The sequence below is a fragment of the Thermobia domestica genome, chromosome 3 (assembly GCF_964235325.1).
Source record: "Thermobia domestica chromosome 3, izTheDome1.hap1.1, whole genome shotgun sequence".
NCBI lineage: Eukaryota > Metazoa > Arthropoda > Insecta > Zygentoma > Lepismatidae > Thermobia > Thermobia domestica.
Genome location: NC_137456.1, coordinates 159,492,253 through 159,508,179, shown reverse-complemented (window position 1 = coordinate 159,508,179; position 15,927 = coordinate 159,492,253). Strand labels below are relative to the sequence as shown.

The following is a 15,927-nucleotide window of genomic DNA, read 5'->3' as shown; positions in this document are numbered from 1 at the left end:
TTTTAAAACCGACCAGAAAATATAATTTACTATAGCAATAAGTTCTACAGCTACTATTGTTTTTTTGCATAATTGATTATTCAATATGTCTAGTCAGCGATTGTACGATGCTACCCATGCTATCAGATGATATTATAGTTGATCATTACTATCACATTAAACTATAAAGTATTGCCATAGTCCGACTATATATTGCCCTCCTGTCCGCGTGATATTCCGGTGCAGGGGTCAGAACCTGATATGTTTGTAGCTACACGTATTTACTCAATACGTATACGAATATATATCAACACGTGGCGAAGTATGCACTGAGCTACTATATATATATGTATATGGGTGTCCTATCATCTATATTCATCTACTACAATATTCATATAATTTATATTTAAATAAATATTCATATATTCATATCATTATCTTTTTCCATCTACTACAACGCTATATTTTACAAACACCCTGTCTCCTCTATCTACGCCCAGCCTACATACACATTTCATCATAATACTTTAAAATCTATAGTCACTACAAACATTTTCCATTCCGATCACTGCACGACAACCTCACTCGAACTCAAGACTCTTTCACCACACAAACAATACTATGTTATACTTAGTAGCTTCACGTCAAAACAAAAATATATGTATGTTCACAGAAAGTAGAGTTCTCCACGATATTATTTAATGTTTATGAAATTTTGACAACAATGAAATTATTCTGCAGCCAAACACACAAAAAAATGAAATGAACATTTAATATAATTTCAAAGCGAAGAACTAGCATCATATCGCCCGACTTCTGTTAAGAAATTATGTATTGTTTATTTACTTAAATATTTTGATTTCTAGACTAAGTAGAATGCTGTAATTTTCACAAAACATTAATTTTGGGTCACTTAACCTAACTGTATATGCATTTGGGCTGGGAATTATATTTACTAGGTTTTATTTCGAAAAGAAGGGTCAATTCCATGGAAACTAAATCACTAAGAGCATCGACATAAGAATGACGGTTAGTACTGACGTTTGACACTAGAGGGCTAGCGACGATATGATCAACCTTTGAACCACTGAATGTGACCTTGTACACGGAAATTTTGATACTATGACACTCTCATTTTTTGATATTACTATAGATCGATATGTTGCGTTTAAATATTGATCGAATACGAATGATACACTGTCCATATTTAATTATCTCACACACTCTTTCATCACTGAACTACAATCACTACTACTGATAATACATTACGAACACATACATGCCACATCCATACTACACACTACATTAATACATGTTATACTAATAAATATACACAAACAACATTCTGATTTTACCATTTTAAATCGGCTCGAAAGGAAAGGGAAAGAAAGGAACAGGGCCAATTGGCCCTTGTATTCACTAAATCACATTCTTAAACTGTTTAGTTAATACCCAAACTATTTATTGGAAAAAATATAGGCCCCTTTCCTGAAGGGAAAAGAACCTTATGACAACTATACTTTAACCCATTCCTGCTGGAAGCCGTACTCCCAAGTTGGGAGTAGACAGGAGCCCTCTTGAAACTTTACACGTGCATTATTATCACTATCCTAACTACAAAGAAATTAAATACCGCCATGTTAATTATTAGATAAGTACAAAAAGAAATCACATTTACTACATACACGAACACAAACGGCAGTGGGGCAGGCCTTACGTAACTTTTACAGGAATAATTTTACGGATAAAAATATTTAAAGGGAAAAACACTACTCTTCCGAAACTGTCTGTAGATATTTATGAACAACTAACGAACTGATGCACTTCGTAGAACCTGTCCATCACTAATGATATCGGCAAAACATGGTGTCACTGAATTACACTTCCTATTTTAGCTCCTCAGTCCGGTTTTTTACTGTGACATTTAACAAATTACGGCTCCGCAGCCTCCTGGATGGTGTTTATTCGATTATCAAACTGAAATTACCTTGTTAATGCAGCTCTTCCAGCCCATTTCTAATTTTCCGAGCTGGGAAGATCTTAATCTTCTGTCTTCAGCGAAATTTATGCAGGGAATGGGAATAATCGCGCTCTAACATCATAGCGTGGGTGAATCCTCCAATCAAAACAAAGCATTTTTGGCGGTGGGGCTTTGAAACGAATAAAATTTGGTAAAATCTGGATTAAACTAAATTTCAGAAGGACCTAGGTATCTAAAAGAGAGGTGATGGGTGGTCCTGAAAATTCTGTTGAATTTTAGATTGGTTATTTATTCGAAAAGTTCCTTCCAATGGTGGACCTATATTTTCAGATCGCACTGACACCGTAAGAATTGTAATAATCCATTTACATATCCATATACAAGACTTATAACTAATTTAATATATAAATAAAGATATTGATTCCCAAAACTATGATTCCTAATGAATATTTTACAGCTTTTCAAGCTAATTTGAAATAGAATAACAAACAAAATTACGAATTATATGAACAGCCAGAAATTTTTTTGTTAAATGTCAAGTACAGTCGGTGCAAAAAATTTCGGGCACCCTCCTATTAAAAACATCATCACATTAGACTGTAATGGCATATTACAGTTCCCCGGCGTCGTTAAAAAAATTTTGTTTGAATAACAAAATTTTGTTGAATAGAATTAACATGTATTAATACTAATAAACTAACTACTTACTTATACACTTATACACTTAAATGAGATAGTGTAACATTTACTTTGGGCATTGAGATAGAAGTTTTTGTTTTTTGTTTTTGGTATAGTTGAAAAGCTTAAGATTCTGGAAATTGTGAGTTCACCTTTTAGGTCGCAGGAAAATACGAGGTAACCAGTTTGTAATGTTTTTTAGCGAAACTTTGGAACCCATACTAACATAAGCAGGGGAATAGTTACTGGGAATTAACATATTATCCTGCATAATTGGAGTAGTCACGGGATTTGCCACCGACGACGTCGTAGCGGTGTTATAATTACTCATGTAATTGAAAGGGATTCTGTTGGTTGTTTTGACTATGTTGGGCTCCATTTTCGGACCAACTGCACCCGTGAACAACGATTCAGGATGGTACCCATTTCTTTTTTTCGGCAACACGCTATATGATTGTATACCTCCATGTAAGGAAGGAACACTCACGCTAGTGACCGTAGTTGTTACAACACTTGATTGATTCGGCACACCATTGCAATTAAACCACGACTTTAGTTTTGACCGATGCATGGGGTAGTGCGTCGCAGTATCCTGTGCATCAACTGACATTGGATTTTCTTTTCCTGCGCTACAGGTAGTTGTTATAGCAGGTAATATTTCCGGGGAACAGCTACCGGGGAAAGGATAGGCTACCTTTGATTTTTCGCGACTTGGTTTTGTTATTTTTTTTGAATGTTTGCTATTTCGTCCTGAATTTTTAAAATTTTTTGATTAGTTACTTTTTGTTTGGTTTTTAGTGATAAATTTGACAAAGTTGACTTTAAATTATCAATTTTGGCCTGCTGTGTTTTTAGTTTATTGTTGACCTTAAATAATTTGGTATTTATTTGTTTAAATTTTGAATTTACATGATTGAATTTACCCCTTTTTTTTGTTGAAGTTGCTTTATAGATTGCTGAGCCTTGCATTTGACTAGGTTAATTTTATTAGACATTTGCTCCCTCAATGTGGTTATTGAGGAAGCAAAGTCAGAACATATGTTGTTTATTTTTTGGGTTAGTACCTCGAATCGAGATTTGGTTTCTCGGTTCGAGGTGTCTATTTTTTTATTTATTTTGCGTTTTATTTTCCGGCTATTTTTATTAATTTTTTTATTTATTTTGCGTTTTATTTTCAGGCAATTTTTTCATTTTTTCATTTATTTTGCGTCTCATTTCCAGGCTATTCTTATCTATTTTCTTATTTATTTTTTGTAACATTTGTTGTAATGAAAGGAGGAGAGTGTCATTATTAGATGACACAGTCTTCCTTTGCTTTTTTTGGTTTTATCACCAATTGAAATTTTATTTCTTTCAGCATCATCGAGGTCAGATATATCCACTGGAGATATTTGGCCTCGGTTTTTTGGGGTACTATACCCTCGCTCCCCGTTTGAATCGGGATGTTTAATTTCCTTCTCAGAGGATAGACTTATGGATTTACGCGACTGGTGGAGCTTTCCCTCACATTTTTTACAATATTTAATTATTTTACCAGCCCGGATCTTTTTTGCATTTTTAGCAGTATTTTTTAAATTGGTACAACTGAAATGAATTCATTTTAGCCCGCAATTGTGATAACTCACTAGCCTACGGGAGACGCGAGCTCTTTTTTTATTAATGTTTAACGTACATTGTGTACATGAGACTTTTGCGTTTTTGTGTGATACGACAACTTTTTTATTGGTTGCCATAGCTTTTGTACAAAAAGGATACAATATAAACACACAAGCAATTATATAATTACAACCTAACAAAACTTACTATTTAAATATTGTTTATAGATTAGAGGACTTTTATTTGATTTTTTTGGGGTTAACTTCCAGCTTTTTTAAATTTTAGAATTCAAACTTTCATAGATTTTTTTATTTTTCCCTTTGTATAGAGAGAGACAAAGATAGTAGAATAGCCAACGACTATAATTATTTAATTTCACTGTGACCAGTTTTTAATTATTTACCCTTTTGTGGCCAAGTCAATATGTGCTCGATCCTAAACAGTGTTTAATAAATAATTTCAGATCCGTTACCAGGGAAAACAATTGTTTCCATGGTAACTGTCCTAAGCCAACGGTCGCCAATTGAAAGAAAAAAAACGTAGGAAAAAAAGTAGTAAACGAAGAAGAAGTGGAACTGCATGTAGAGTAGAGGAGTCGCTAAAATTAACTTGTAACGAGGGCGATTACGAAATATTACCTACTAATTGAAATCATGATTATTTTTAATAAAGTAAAATTTAATAAACTTTTTTGTTATTGATTGTTTTTTATGCATACTCATTTTATGGTTAATTATTCCATATTGGACTTTTGAAGAAAACTTATCGAAATAACTTATTGATCGTGCCAATAGCGACTACTCTCAGTCATTACTACGTTTTTTCTCATTTAGAAATAGAAAAGAAAGAGAAGAAAGTAGAAGGGTAAAAGAAGGAGGTAGAAAAAGGAAGAAAAAGAAGAAAGCAAACAAATAGGGTATTTTAATAAGAAAAAGATTACTGGATAATTCCGGAAATATAGTAAGAAGTTGGAAGGTCGTTGAAAGATGAATCATTTTAAGCGTTATTAACGACTAATTAATTTTGGAATGCTTTGGAATAGACACATGTTTCCTTATACCACCCAGACCTAGCTCCAGGCACCACGTTTGTGGGGTTGCCCAGACCTAGACCAGGAAATGAGAAAATCGAAATCATTGTTTGTAAAGTTATTCCAACCGGTGATTGATAACCATTTAGCATCTGAACTCTGTTCTTTAGGATCGACCACACATATGAATTAGCTAAGAAAGAAAGAAAGAAAAAAAATTAAATTTATATTTTAATATGAATTTATGTATCGTATTAATAAGAGTTTTAACTTTGTGGAAGAAAGATGTTGTATTTAGGCTTATTTTGTTATTTTTGTTTCACTCCTAGAGCCGACTTTAAATTTGTTAGTAGCGGTCTTTCATGACCTAGGTTATTTACTTTAACACATATATTAAAACATGACACATATATTATAGATGTTAATATGACAAATGATATTACTAAAATTACTTAAATTAAATTTATTATGCATTTACTTGCTCACTTACTTAGGACAGTGTATATATGTTTAAAGGAAACCAACTAGCTACAAAGGTACAAATAATTTATTACATTTATAGTGAAAAGGGAAAAAAAGAGATAATTATAAAAAAATATTAAAAGCACAAGTTTTTGGTTATATATTAATAGAATACATAGAATTATATTTTAGTAAGTTTTTATATATTTGATCATATTGACAAATGGAAAAAGAAAAAAAATAATTACATATATTATATTTTAGGCATGCTAAAGCAAAATTATGATTTGCGACATACGCAAAGAAGACACTTGTTTTACAAAAAAAAATTAGACAAAGAAAAGAAAAGAAATAAAGCTTTTGGTTGTAATAGCACTTATGAGTTTTTATTTTACATTGAATAATGAAATATTAATAATTTTGAGCGTTTAAATTACAAATTGCGCACTACTTGTAGCGTTTAAAATATTTTGCTTTATTTAACTTAGTTTGTGTTTATATATTTATATATATATATAACTATTGGTTTATAAAACCATTTATCAACTATATTTAGTTTGTGACTATTAGCAGTTTATAGCTGCACTTGCATACTACAACGTTTATACCCATCTAGGGATTTTGAAAAATCACTTTCCGCCAGAGGATGCTTCTTTTTTTAGTTAGTTCATTCACAATTTATTAATTAGGTAATTTTAAGTTACTTGTTTATTACTGGGACACGTCATGAGACCTTTCATTTGTCCAGGATTACTTTTGTGTATATATATATATGGTTTGGATTTGAGATGATCTTCCACAGGTGTAAGGAGTATAATGATTTAAATTAAGGAAAAACACTGGTTAAGTCATAGGATACATATGCAGGTGAGAGGGATTAAAGGTACACTTTTACAATGGTTTTAGTTTGGTAGCTCAGGAATAATATTTATTATAACGTGGGTTACATTTAGACCTGCCGTTATTTTTTAATACATGCCATTAAATAATTATATGGGTTATGATTTACATTTATTTAGAAGAAAGGAAAATTATTTGAGTGCACGGTGGTATTCTTGACAAAAATCTATATTTTTATATTTGTTGGAAAACTTACTGGTAAACTATAGCAACCAATACACGTTTGGGGAACAGACACGAGCGCTCTTACATATATTTATATAATACATTTAATATCATACTTTACTTTAACATCATATTCACATACTAAGCACATGTACATTTTGACGTATTCATTTATCTTTGTATATATATATATATATTTATATTTAATAAATGCGCACACATTTAAAGTAATAACCCCAACTATAATTTTTGAAAAGGTTGCAAACATTGTACAAAAAAAATGACTTAAGACATTACATTAAAAAAATTGATTTTTTTACCTGATACCGCGCGTCTATAAATTTTAACTTTTATATAGTCAATTCGTGCGTGAATCGTAAAAAAAAAACTTTGTGAGGCAGGCACGTAACAGAACATTCCTAAAGATATAAATAGATAAACCAATATACAATTTTTGGGCCAAGGTTAACTACAAGATAAACGAAAACCAAAACGGAAGAAAAGTGACCTATGAAAAAAGAAAAACTTAGCGGGACGACGGTGAAAAAACGTAATTGAAGTGTCGTCAAATATAAAGTCGTTATTCATTTTGGCAATAGGTCAAAATGTGATGGAGGACCCAATCACTACTCTATCCATGAATTGTGTTTTGCAACGTTTCAACTGGTAATTTCAGTTCAGAGTTGTACGTTAAATAAATTGTAAACGACAAGTTCAAAATCTGGGGGGGAGGTTGAAATTAAAAAAAAATCTCGAAGTAAGAAGGAAGAGACAAGAGAGAGAAGGCGGCGCCAACGAAAGAAGAAAGATTAAAGTATTACTCACTACACAGAAGAGTAATCAAATTTAAATATATAACAACTCATAGCCAAAAATATTCACATATGCCGAAAGAGGGTGGTTTACTTAAATACGTAAACTAGGAGGGAGGTTCTGCTGCCAAGGATGCAAGTTCTGTGTTCATCAGATCCCAATCCCACAAGAATTTGCTTGTAAGATTGAAATCCGATCCCCGTATCTGGCCCAGACCAGCAGAATAAAAGGAGAGGGGGAAGGGACCAGGTAACTGCGTCCCCAATTTTGAAATTTCTAAGTAAGAAAAAAAACATTCGACCCCTCAGAAGAACTAAGAAGGTTTAAGGACAGTAAAGAAACTAGAGTAAAAGTAATAGCTAAGATATCCCTAATTAGTGATTTGCCAAAATTAAAAAAAAAAATTAAATAAACTGAATTTTGGATCGGTGATTTCAATGACCAAACATCACCGATAGCTCCCCTTCGAAGAATGCGCTAAATTCTGAGGCATCGATTAATTTCCATTACTATTTAGTTTGGGAACTAAGAAAGAAAACGAAAATATTCAAGTGGGGAGGGGTCGATGCCCGGGTACAGTATAATAAATTTTAATAACTAATTGTTTTGATTCTGCAACCGCGTCAGAGCTGTCGCCACCATGAATATTGTAAGCTAGCCCGAGTAGGTAACGTGAAGAAAGAAAAAAAAAATCTCACGGAGCAGGATATTTTATTTTAAAACCGACCAGAAAATATAATTTACTATAGCCCTAAGTTCTACAGCTACTATTGTTTTTTTGCATAATTGATTATTCAATATGTCTAGTCAGCGATTGTACGATGCTACCCATGCTATCAGATGATATTATAGTTGATCATTACTATCACATTAAACTATAAAGTATTGCCATAGTCCGACTATATATTGCCCTCCTGTCCGCGTGATATTCCGGTGCAGGGGTCAGAACCTGATATGTTTGTAGCTACACGTATTTACTCAATACGTATACGAATATATATCAACACGTGGCGAAGTATGCACTGAGCTACTATATATATATGTATATGGGTGTCCTATCATCTATATTCATCTACTACAATATTCATATAATTTATATTTAAATAAATATTCATATATTCATATCATTATCTTTTTCCATCTACTACGACGCTATATTTTACAAACACCCTGTCTCCTCTATCTACGCCCAGCCTACATACACATTTCATCATAATACTTTAAAATCTATAGTCACTACAAACATTTTCCATTCCGATCACTGCACGACAACCTCACTCGAACTCAAGACTCTTTCACCACACAAACAATACTATGTTATACTTAGTAGCTTCACGTCAAAACAAAAATATATCTATGTTCACAGAAAGTAGAGTTCTATACAATATTATTTAATGTTTATGAAATTTTGACAACAATGAAATTATTCTGCAGCCACACATACAAAAAAAATGAAATGAACATTTAATATAATTTCAAAGCGAAGAACTAGCATCATATCGCCCGACTTCTGTTAAGAAATTATGTATTGTTTATTTACTTAAATATTTTGATTTCTAGACTAAGTAGAATGCTGTAATTTTCACAAAACATTAATTTTGGGTCACTTAACCTAACTGTATATGCATTTGGGCTGGGAATTATATTTACTAGGTTTTATTTCGAAAAGAAGGGTCAATTCCATGGAAACTAAATCACTAAGAGCATCGACATAAGAATGACGGTTAGTACTGACGTTTGACACTAGAGGGCTAGCGACGATATGATCAACCCTTGAACCACTGAATGTGACCTTGTACACGGAAATTTTGATACTATGACACTCTCATTTTTTGATATTACTATAGATCGATATGTTGCGTTTAAATATTGATCGAATACGAATGATACACTGTCCATATTTAATTATCTCACACACTCTTTCATCACTGAACTACAATCACTACTACTGATAATACATTACGAACACATACATGCCACATCCATACTACACACTACATTAATACATGTTATACTAATAAATATACACAAACAACATTCTGATTTTACCATTTTAAATCGGCTCGAAAGGAAAGGGAAAGAAAGGAACAGGGCCAATTGGCCCTTGTATTCACTAAATCACATTCTTAAACTGTTTAGTTAATACCCAAACTATTTATTGGAAAAAATATAGGCCCCTTTCCTGAAGGAAAAAGAACCTTATAACAATTATACTTTAACCCATTCCTGCTGGAAGCCGTACTCCCAAGTTGGGAGTAGACAGGAGCCCTCTTGAATCTTTACACGTGCATTATTATCACTATCCTAACTACAAAGAAATTAAATACCGCCATGTTAATTATTAAATAAGTACAAAAAAATCACATTTACTACATACACGAACACAAACGGCAGTGGGGCAGGCCTTACGTAACTTTTACAGAAATAATTTTACGGATAAAAGTATTTAAAGAAAAAAAACACTACTCTTCCAAAACTGTCTGTAAATATTTATGAACAACTAACAAACTGATGCACTTCGTAAAACCTGTCCATCACTAATGATATCGACAAAACATGGCGTCACTAAATTACACTTCCTATTTTAGCTCCTCAGTCCGGTTTTTTACTATAACATTTAACAAATTACGGCTCCGCAGCCTCCTGGATGGTGTTTATTCGATTATCAAACTAAAATTACCTTGTTAATGCAGCTCTTCCAGCCCATTTCTAATTTTCCGAGCTGGGAAGATCTTAGTCTTCTGTCTTCAGCAAAATTTTTGCAGAAAATGGGAATAATCGCGCTCTAACATCATAGCGTGGGTGAATCCTCCAATCAAAACAAAGCATTTTTGGCGGTGGGGCTTTAAAACGAATAAAATTTGGTAAAATCTGGATTAAACTAAATTTCAAAAGGACCTAGGTATCTAAAAGAGAGGTAAAGGGTGGTCCTGAAAATTCTGTTGAATTTTAGATTGGTTATTTATTCGAAAAGTTCCTTCCAATGGTGGACCTATATTTTCAAATCGCACTGACACCGTAAAAATTGTAATGATCCATTTACATATCCATATACAAGACTTATAACTAATTTAATATATAAATAAAAATATTGATTCCCAAAACTGTAATTCCTAATGAATATTTTACAGCTTTTCATGTTAATTTAAAATAGAATAACAAACAAAATTACAAATTGTATAAACAGCCAGAAATTTTTTGTTAAATGTCAAGTACAGTCGGTGCAAAAAATTTCGGACACCCTCCTATTAAAAACATCATCACATTAGACTGTAATGGCATATTACACTCTCATCTATAGTTAGTTCATGGACAAATACTCCAAATTGTTGAATAGCATTTTATTAGATTATACAAGGGTCTGACTTTGAAGTAACGGTCAGATTTGTCTATAACGTCGTTGTTGTTGAAGTGGATGAACTTTCTTTAATTGTCTGAATTTGTTGCTTGACATAGTTGGCACAATTACTGGAAAATTGCAGTCAGCTGATGTCTCCCAATACATCGACTGACGTGGAACAAAAGCGTATACAACAAAATTCGTAAAAATTGCCTGATGTCATTTTCACATACGGAAAAGTCTGTATTATGTTGAGCAGCATATCGGTTTGTCTCAGTAACGGTGTGTGCAATAATATTTTCAATGAAAATTTCGAATATCTGAATTTGCGTTCGGTTTGTTAATTCTGTTTTCAAATTTTTCTTAAATAAATGGCAAATTCGTTTCAAAGTTGTGTGTACATAGAGTTTCGTTTTTATATTACTCGGAAATTGAAATTCTATGAAACCAGTAGGCTAAATGGCCGATGTCCTATATATAGGACACTAAAGAAACAAGATCTTTTAAACACATTATTTTATTTTCTGAGTTTAAACAACTAATGTATAAAAAAGAATTTTATTTTAAAATATAAAACAAATGCTTACTTTCGATTTCTCGGCCTTTTGGATTTTCTTTTTTGGAAGACAAGATAAACGTTCATCAACAATCCAAATTGCAGATATTTAACGATACCAGATTTCCCTCCAAAATGTACCAATCTTCCACACACGACGAACAAAGAAAGCATGTACTTGTCTGAGCATGCGCAGAACGGAACAACATTCGGTCGATTAATCAGTGTTGCAAACCGACATATTTTGTCACTGTCCTAAATATAGGACATTGGCGCCAAATGGGTCAAAAAAATACCTTCTCAGGAAATAATATAATGTAAATGTAACAAATATTAAAACAAAGGCCCTATATTTAAAAAAAAGATAGATCATGAAAGAGAAAATTATTACAAGAAAATAGCTTAAAATATATTAACAATGATGAATCGTAACTGGTAAAATATAAAAGAAAAGTATCTGATACATCAATCTTACGAATAGAAGCAATAATCCGGTTGTTGATAATTCAATTATCCTTCAAATTCTTAATAGTAGTATTATATAGTTCTAAGAGTTCTTTGAGGTCTTACTATTACAGACTCTTTATATCGGAGGAGTCGGATTAACCGAAGGACATTCATTGTTACGAGACTTCTGGTCCGAATTATTGATGTTGCTCTGTTCTTGACTGATATGATTTTTAGAATATGTTTTATATAGCCTCTGGAAATATATTAACCCATATTGTATCTTAACTTTGTGTCTCTTATTTCTACTTTTCGTTTATCTACCGTTTGTATTTTATTAATTTTTCTCAATACCTATTAGGTAATTATTGTTTTTGGTCAAATATCACTCGGAAAGCAAATGTTTGAGCTGTATTAGGAATCATTTGACGTTATATGTTAATTTAACTTTACACTTCAAACCCTACTTTGAAACCCATTTTGTCCACTAAATATGATAAATATAAAATACTAAATATGATGCTTACACTTTCATTCAGAAAATATCAAAACCAATAGTTTCTTTAGATAATACATATACTGTTCTAAACTGTTAAGCTTAAAATAGAAATTGGTATAAATAAGATTTAGGTATTTCTATGTTTAGGGACCGTATGTTATGTGAAGGTTTTAGAATATCACACTTACTATACTAATGCCTCGAATTAATAATTCATCTCTAGGATATGCATACATATCTGTCTAAATTTGGCTGATCCTGCTTCTCTCATTTTATTGGTAAAAACTGCCAAAAAATTACAAGTAGGCCTAATACATTTTATTATGTGGCCGGTTTTTGATCTAGTTTAACTGTAAAATAATGTTTTATTGCACCATATAGTCTTATGGATAGCTATATGGGTTCCTTTTCTTTCATGGTGCGCTTATCTTAAATTTGGCGAGGGGCACTTTTGGTCCGCCTATAAATTTGGAATTGTCAATAAAGATTTTTATTTACTAGGGCTGCTGTATATTTCAAAATTTGGGTTATCACTGTTGCACATGACACATACATCAAAACGATCGAAATAAGGACACTAAATATTCAACGAAATGATTGTTACATTTAAAATATTATTCAACTTGTTGTAAATTATGTTTGAGGAAAATCAGGTTAAAAATACGGGAAAAAAACTTTTCGCAACCTGTCTTTCATTAAAATTCTACGTTCTAACCAGTAAAATGAATAGTGCTTTCTAAAACTTAGCTTTACTTCAGGAAACGGGAAGCGAAAAACCTGTCTTTGTTATTTCGGAGTTGTCAAATGAACCACGCTGATCACAGCTTCAAATCTAAGTATTGATGTACGTGCAACACGCGAACACATGAAAATAAAATGGAAAATGATCCATTTTCGACCCGAAGGACAAAAACATGTTAATATGCATTGAATTTAAATTATAGTTATTATCTTACCTGTATTAAAGAATCCCGGTAAAAAACAATCACATGCTCCCAATACCCTTCTGTATATATTTTCTGTGTAGCAGGCTTGTATTGAATATAAGCTATATATGAGCAAATTGACTTCATCTCTGAAAACACATTTCCTTTGGCTAACACTTAGAGCTCTGACAGCTGGAGTACTAACTGTTGAAAATACGTCGAATGTTGCTCCTACTACATTTGGATCTTTCTTATCATACATATACAAAAAGTGTGTGGTCTGTTTATTCGGTAGTTCAAATGGAGACATAAAGAACAGCTGTAACAAACAAAATTATCGTATTTAAATAAACTTTAAACTCATACAGTTATCATACTGTACGATCCTTTGCACCAGTAGCTTTGGCAATCATTCTCAAGAAAAAAATAATATTTTCTATAATATTGGTTCAGTGTGAAATGCAGGACATTAAGAAGAGTTCTATTTGATACTTGTATTTGAAAATTATCAAATTTTAAAAAGAAACACTATACAATGATCAAAATTAATCTTGATAAGCATCAAACACAAAACATTAATGAAATCAATTCTTAATAATATATTTCGTAATTTAATCAAGTAAACCCCCGAGTTATGCGGCTTTGGAAATAAATTCTAACTATGAGAACATTTGAGGTTATTCCAACCCTAGTTGTTTCACCAAATTAATCTGTTTCAGATAAGTTATTATGACGTAAACTTCAGTGAGACGCGAAAAATGAATCTTTACATTACAAGAGCTGTATCGTCCAATCATTTGTAGTAACTTCAATCGCATGTGACGGTATCAAAAGTTACTTGAAAACAGAAAACTACCTTTTACAAACACTTAAAGAAAGTTTTACATAGATTAATATATATATATATATATATATATATATATATATATATATATATATATAGAGAGAGAGAGAGAGAGAGAGAGAGATGCAAAAAAGCCGGCTTTTTTTGGGAAAAAAACGAGAATTTTGGAAATTTTGGCTTTTCTCAACTTCATGATTTTTCTATCTAAATAGCTTTCTTATAGTATATTCTATAGTTAGATAAGAATTCCATGACCTGAATGTGATATTTCGCTCTGAAATTCACCATCAAGATGGATGGAGCACATGTTTTACGAACTAAAGCTAACATGAAGAATGTAGTATTTGAGGGTAATTTTAGAGGCTATTTAACTTTATTTTAACTTTTGTGTTATCGACATCTTTTTTCTTCTCTAGTTTGTCATCCGTGTTTCATTTCTAAGAGCTATTAGTACTCTAGCTTCTAGCGCAAAAGTTAAACTTGCCCGTTTTTTATTTATCCGTCAAAGCGTACGTTCTTCAATATATCCGTCAAACCGTACTTCAACATTTCTGTTATACTGTAGCAGTGAAGTGATTTAGCAATAATTTTCCGGACACAACCTTGAATACCAATTTATACAAATAATCAGTAGCGGATTTAGAAAAGTACTTTAGGAGGGGTTTTTCTGATTGTGTCGTTTCCTAAAAAGTCCTAATTTTATTTGGGAAATGCTTGAAGTTTATGAGTACAGGCATGACTAATATTTCGTTTGTTTTATATGTTTAGCAATAATCTTCCGGATACAACTTTAAAAATCATTTTATACTGAGAATTAGTGGCGGATTTAGAAAAGTATTTTGGGAAGGGTTTCTTACTAATGTTTAGTTTTTTTTTAAACATTCGTAATTTTTATTTGACGAAAGCTTAAAGTTTATGAGTAAAGGCATAAATAATAGATATTTCGTTTGTTCCAGACATTTCGTAACTTTGGGGAACGGGCTTCAGTCCGAAAGACCGCCCCTCTAACCTTCGCAAAACCGTCACTGCTGGTAATTAGTAATAATAACGATTTAAAAACAATGAAAAAGGAAGTCGCCCAACTCACAGTACACGCACTATTTCTACATTCACAGCTGGAATGAAGAAAAGCTTTGTCCGAATGGTCGAATGCTGGTTGAATCCCGGACTTCCCGATAGAAGCGCAAAAGCTAATCACTCAGTCATGTTTGTTGTGCAGTTGTATTTAGCTTAACTTAAACATATTCCGTTATCCTTTCTTTTTTTGGGGGGAGGGGGAGTTCCGTAATGATATGTTGAATCCCTCTTGTTAAAAATTCAGAAAACTTGAGGATTGGGTAAACTGTGATGATGGTTCTATAAAACTTAACTGTAGAATTTCAAGAATATACAGAACCAAAAGCTCTAGATGTGCAGCCTTTAAGTGTATCATATAAATCTAAGTATTTCTCTTATGTTTTATTTTAATTTTATTTTGTTTCAAAAAGAGGGTATGGAATATTTTGAAGTAAAAATACTACATACTATTTTGCTAGTTATTTGTGTATTCTTTAAAAAGAAGTGTTACTTTTAGGGTTGGCTGGTTTACACCAACTTTTTTTTAATAACTGGTTCAAACCACAAAAATAAAAAGAATGAAAAATGCGAATCCTGTGAACTTCATGTTGACGTTTCCAGATATCAAACCACTTGCAATAGTTTTATTTCACTT

General features: G+C 32.1%; 1 protein-coding gene across 1 annotated transcript in view; it reads right to left on the bottom strand.

The window, feature by feature from the left end:
- LOC145680841 (uncharacterized) overlaps positions 1 to 13,619 on the bottom strand; it is a 175,655-nt gene extending 162,036 nt beyond the window's left edge. Inside the window, exon 1 of the mRNA XM_081751947.1 lies at positions 13,403 to 13,619. The gene's annotated coding sequence lies outside the window, so the exon portion shown is untranslated. The remainder of the gene's footprint in view (positions 1 to 13,402) is intronic.
- Positions 13,620 to 15,927: the final 2,308 nt, after the last annotated feature.